The 6,000-nt window shown below is 40.3% G+C and overlaps 1 long non-coding RNA gene across 1 annotated transcript in view; it reads right to left on the minus strand.

Moving 5' to 3' along the window:
- Positions 1–5,308, minus strand: part of LOC128777338 (uncharacterized) — an 88,761-nt gene extending 83,453 nt beyond the window's left edge. Inside the window, exon 1 of the long non-coding RNA XR_008422619.1 lies at positions 4,495–5,308. This is a non-coding gene — a long non-coding RNA (uncharacterized LOC128777338). The remainder of the gene's footprint in view (positions 1–4,494) is intronic.
- Positions 5,309–6,000: the final 692 nt, after the last annotated feature.

Raw genomic sequence — 6,000 nt, forward strand, 5'->3', positions numbered from 1 at the left:
CCCTAATTATAATCAGCTTTATATGTAATGTTTCTCTACACACAAACTGCTTCAAATATTTTCTATCAGTCAATTCAAATCAAATAAGTTTATGATCAAATAGAAACTCTTTCCAGCTTTTTACTACAAACACAAAGATTGGTACTGAGAGAGATCATAAGGAGATGTGAGATAAATGAAATTAATGAGAAATGACACAATTATTATAGTGTTTACCAAATATTTGATTACTTCATTTGAATTTTTAGTTTTGAGTTTGCAAGTCTCAGGTTCTTGAGGTATGTCTTTTCCATACACTCTGGCTGGCACATTCTTAATCTCGAATCAGAGACAAACAACATTCAGGGCAGTCAACCACACACAAACATGCACACATTGAAGTTAAATTTACTCTGTGCCAGTGGCATCCTCAAGTGTGTGTGAAGAAACCATTCCAGACATTTCTATCAGAGTCCCAGCCCTTTGCTAATTTTTGGGCTCTGAGCAGAAAGGAAAAGGCACCAGTATGTAATTAGAGAAATCTATGATTTACACATTAACGAGCAAGGAAATACAACCCACAGAGGGGAGAATGAAATTGTGGCCAGCTAATAAGTGTACTTATTAAGGCTAAAGAAACAACCTATGAAGCAAATCTAAGCCTTTCCCAAACAGTGCAGGGCAATTATAGTTGGCATAATTTCCACAGGGAAAATGCAGCTTTAGAAACCTAAAGCACTGAGACATGGGAGGAAGAGAGTCAGCTGAAGTTACAAGTAAAACATTTCTCAGATAGATCACAGATAAGGGGAAGGATAATGGTGAGAAAAGGGAGACACGAAGGCCATAGGGAAAAGGAGAAAAACGAAATATGCTTTTTAAACTTCAGCCTTCATTCTGGAAGATGATGGGAAAATTTAAATTTCAAAGTCATCCACAAGAACTTGGAGAATAACCTTGATGGAAAATTTCTAGCAGGACTACAGAGACCTTTAATGCCAAAAATCAAAAGAAGCAGATGAACAGTCCCTTGAAGAATTTATTCCTCTCCTGATGGTAACTTTGTTAACACTGACTCTTTTACTGAAATGATGAAACAAATATTATTTCTGCCTTTGAAAAGTTTCCATGGAGTAGAAAGTCTACACACACATATATGCACACATGCCGGCAGTCATGGATGCAAGTTCAGAAAAATTCTGAGTCTTTTTCTCATTAAGAGCTTTGGGTTCAGATCTCAGATACTCTACTTACAAGAAGAGTGACCTTGGGCAAGATATACTTCACTGATTTGAACACTGGTTATTTGTCTTTAAAAGGGAAATGATAGTATGTATAAGCTAAGATTGTTGGAAGAATTAAATATGAGGGTATCCAACTCATAAATATATACTAGTTTCCATTTGAAGGCCAAGGTTAAGGATAATGTCTGGGACATTCAGGACAGGCTATCTGCTTTCCTCTCTTACTATCCTTCACTTACTTGCAACATTATTGGGCAAATCACAATAATGAATACAATTCCTGGCCTCGGTCAGCTCACAGTAGAGCAGAAGAAACAGAATTGTAAACCATTTCAGTGCAGTGTGATAAGTTCTGTATCAAGGTGAGTCCAAGCTATTGGAAGAAAATCAAAAATGATTTTATTATTTATGGGCACAGAAATACAATGTTAAAACTGATGCTGGTAGAACTATCAGAAAGGGTTTCTTGGAAACAGTTGCAATCAAGGTAACTTTGGAACCTCCAAAGGGACCTGTTCCCGTTCATGGTCCTATCCCCAGTTTCTAGCACAATGCCTAGTATGTACTGGAAGGTTAATAAGGAATACATGAAAAAGGTGGAGGGCAAAGATAAGAGAGTAGATTGAGTTCTCTAGATCAATGGTTATCAATCATGGATGAGCATTAGAATGACCATAGGAAATTCTAACACCATACTTCTGGCACGGGATGCAGAACAATACGTTTCTTATAAATCTCCACAAAGAGTGTTATGTATATTTGTGTACGTTATTATTCAAAAAGGAGGACTGCATGTGTTGAGGCTCAGCAACACAAGATGACTTCTCACCGACAGATTATTAAGAAAAAAGCAAAAAACAGCCTGAGAGGTCGTAGGTACAGCTGTTGCCAGAACAAAACAAAAGAAGTTCTTCTCCACCACTTACAAGGAAGTGTGGGACTTCTCTTTGTGTTTTTAAATTCCAGTTAGTTAATGTACAGGGTCATGTGTGCAATCTAATGACTCAACACTTCCATAAAACACCCAGTGCTCATCACAACTTAATCCCCATCACCTGTTTAACCCATCCTCCCAACCACCTCCCTTCTGGTAACCATCAGTTTGTTCTCTAGAGGTAAGAGTCTGTTTCTTGGTTTGCCTCTCTCTTTGTATACTCTTGGCTCACTTGTTTTGTTTCCTAAGTTTCACATATGAGTGAAATCATATGGTATTTATCTTTCTCTGACTGACTTATTTCACTTAGCATAATACTCTCTAGCTCCATCCATGTTGTTTCAAATGGCAAAATTTCATAATTTTTTATGGCTGAGAAACAGTCCATTGTATCTTTATCCATTTGTCCATCAATGGACACTTGGGTTGTTTCCATAATTTGGCTGTTATAGGTAATGCTGCTACAAACATTGGGGTGCATGTATCCCTTTTAGTATTCTTGTATTCTTTGGGTAAATACCCAGTAGTGAAGTTGCTGGGTGCAGGATAGTTCTATTTTTAACTTTTGAGGAACCTCCATCCTATTTCCCAGAGTGGCTGTTCCAGTTTGCATTCCCATCAAGAGTGCACAAGTGTTCCTTTTTCTCCACATCCTCACCAACACCTGCTGTTTCTTGTGTTGTAGATTTTAGCCATTCCGACAGGTGTAAAGTGATATCTCGTAGTTTTGATTTGCATTTTCCTGATAATAAATGATGTTGAGCATCTTTTCATGTGTCTGTTGGTCATCCATATGTCTTCTTTGGAAAAATACACATTTTTATTGGATTGTTCCCTTTTATGGGTGTGGAGTTTTACAAGTTCTTTACATTTGTTGGATACTAAGGAAGGGTGGAACTTTGATAGATGACTATCCTAGTTTAGGTCCCCTACCCCACCCCAAAACCCAGTCTGCAGCAAAGTCTTACAGGTAGTTCATTGGAGGCTGATTCTAGGAAGCAGGATCTAGGAACCAGTACAAGTACAATAAAGAAGGAAAGAAAGATTGTGCTGTTGAGTTGGGCCACCAGCTCAACTCAGCGCCACCATGGGCCACTCCATCTAAGCAGATATTTTGAGGAGCACTTAACTTGAGGAGTTGAATTTCATTTGGAACTATGCTGAAGACAACGGTGAACTCAGAGGTAAGGTGGAGAGGGTGGGGTGGAGGTACACGAGAGAAATCTGGTATATTTAACTTCGCAATTCCTCTCAATGAACTATTTAAACTTTTTCTTACTTATTTGCAGCATACATTTAAAATTATCACCCTCCAATCAGAGCATCTCACTTATTCCTTTGGTTGATGCATGTTCCATTTAACCTATCGTTCAAGAGTCTGATGCAATCACTGGCTGGTCTTTTTGGAAAGTATAGACTTTAGTATAATTTCCTTCTTTACACAGTAGTTAAGTTTAAAACATTCTTTATCAACGTTCTATTACTCTTTTGACATCACATGGAAAACGAGAAAAAAACAGACAAATTTGACACGGTAAAAATTTTAAAACTTTGTGAAAACAAAGACGCTATTATCAACAGAGGAAAGGCAATCCACAGAATGTGAGAAAATATTTGCAAATTATGTATCTGGTGAGCGATAAACCTCTAAACTGCATACAAAACTCCTAAAACTCCGCAACAATAAAACAGTGCTTTAACATGGAAAGGACATGAACAGACATTTCTTCAAAGAAGATCTACAAATGGCCAATAAGCAGGTGAAAATATGCTCAACATCACTAATCGTTAGGGAAATGCAAATCAAAACTGTAATGACACATAACCTCACACCCATTAGGATAACTACTCTAACAAAATCGGAAGATTACAAATGTTGGCAAAGATGCAGAGAAATAGAAACCCTTAGGAGGAGCCAAGACGGTGGGACAGCATGGAAGTTTTTTTTTTGGCGTCTCGCATCCATGAAATACAGCCAGATCAACACTAACCCATCCTACAAACCTAGAAAACTGACTGAGGATTAACAACAATCTGCACCACCTGAACCACAGAACTCAGCAGGTACGCGGCGCAGAGAGGTGAACTGGGGGGGAGAGAAGCTGCTGAGGGCAGGGAGCTGTTTTGCTTGCAGAGAGAGGATGGATTTGGGGGGGGGGGGGGGGAGAGTACTCGAAAAGCACCCCTCCCCCCAACAGCAGCCGGAGAGAAAGTGGAAAAGTGGAGACGACCGCAGGGCCTGAACAAAACAAGGAGAAAGGAGAAAGGAGAGGGTTTCAATTCCATTAAGACTCTATAAACAGGGGGAGCAGAGTCTGAAACTCTGCAGCTCGTTACCTGGTGGAGCTCTGGCGAGAAAGGCGAATCCCCAGGAGCAGAGTCAAGTCCGGGGTCTTCGGGCCACACGGGGAGAGGCGGTTGCCCTGCTGGGAGGACTCCCCACAGGCAAAGGTGCCAGTGGACCCCGGAGAACAACGACATTCGCTGCTGCTGGAACAAGGTCGCTGGGGATGAAGCCTGGCGCCGGACGTGTGTTGTGATTTTCCATAATCCCTGAAACGCTGCTGCTACGCTATCTCGCGAACTTGTCCTGGGGCGGGTTGGCACCCGGCCGCAGTCTCTGGGCACCTGCAGCAGCACGGTTTCCGTGAACCAACGTTCCTGGGTGTGGCCCGCAAGGCCACGGCTTGGTGAAACCCTCCCGCAGAGGGGCGGAGCGGGTCAAAGCAGCAGTCCCTCAGAAATAAGGGGTTGGGAAACAAAGCCACATCTGAGATAAAACTCAGGAGGGAGGTGCTGCCTGGGGCTTGGTCACGGACAGCATAAAAGCGGGGAATGGATGGAAGCCGAAGACAAAGGACGGGTCCGCGATTGCTGGTCCGGGAGCACTAGAGACTGAGTAAGTGGAGGACGCCATTTTTACAGTTCCTGCGCGTGCGCCTACACACCTACAAGCACCACAACAATCCATCCCAGGAAGCTAAGCAGCGCCACCTAGTGGGGAACGGAGCCGTTACACTAAGCCCCGCCCAACTGGGCCAACCTCCCTCATCAGGAACACAAGTCTCTCCACCTGCTTAGTTTATGGACTATAAAGCACTTGACAGTTTGACTTCTAGGGGAAAAGAAAGGAATTTCAGTCGTACTTCAGTCTGTTCGCTGGTCCAGCTATTCAATTTTCTTTTTCTCTCTTTTTCGTTTCTTTTCATTTTCTTGAATACAGAAAGAGAAAGAATTTATTTTATTTTCAATTTTTATTAAAAATATTTTTAATTTAATTTTTTCCTACTGTATCTTTTACTTTTGTGTAAATTTTTTCAAACTCAATTTTACTTCCATCATTTCATTTTATTGTATTTCACTGTTTTCATTTTTTCAAATTTTCAAATGATTTCCTTTTTTTTCCTTCTTTCTTTTTCCTTTTTTCTCTAATCTGTCAAGCCCCTTTCAACACCCAGACCAAGACACACCTAGGATCTAGCATCATTTATTTGATTTTGTATGTGTGTGTGTGTTTTTATTTTTTTAATTTTAATTTAATTTTAATTTTTTAAATTTTAATTTTTTTACCTCATTAATTCCTTTTCTCCCTTCAAAATGATGAAATGAAGAAATTCACCCCAAATGAAAGAGCAGGAAGAAACAACAGCCAGGGACTTAACCAACACAGATACAAGCAAGATCTCTGAACCAGAGTTTAGAATCACGATAATAGGAATATTGGCTGGAGAAATAGATTTGATTGGCTGGAAAATAGATTTGAATCCCTTTCAGTGGAGATAAAAGAAGTAAAAATTACTCAGGATGGAATAAAAAATGTTATAACTGAGCTGCAATCTTGAA

This window comes from Panthera pardus, unplaced genomic scaffold (genome assembly GCF_024362965.1).
Source record: "Panthera pardus isolate Hobbes unplaced genomic scaffold, ASM2436296v1 HiC_scaffold_16, whole genome shotgun sequence".
Lineage (NCBI taxonomy): Eukaryota > Metazoa > Chordata > Mammalia > Carnivora > Felidae > Panthera > Panthera pardus.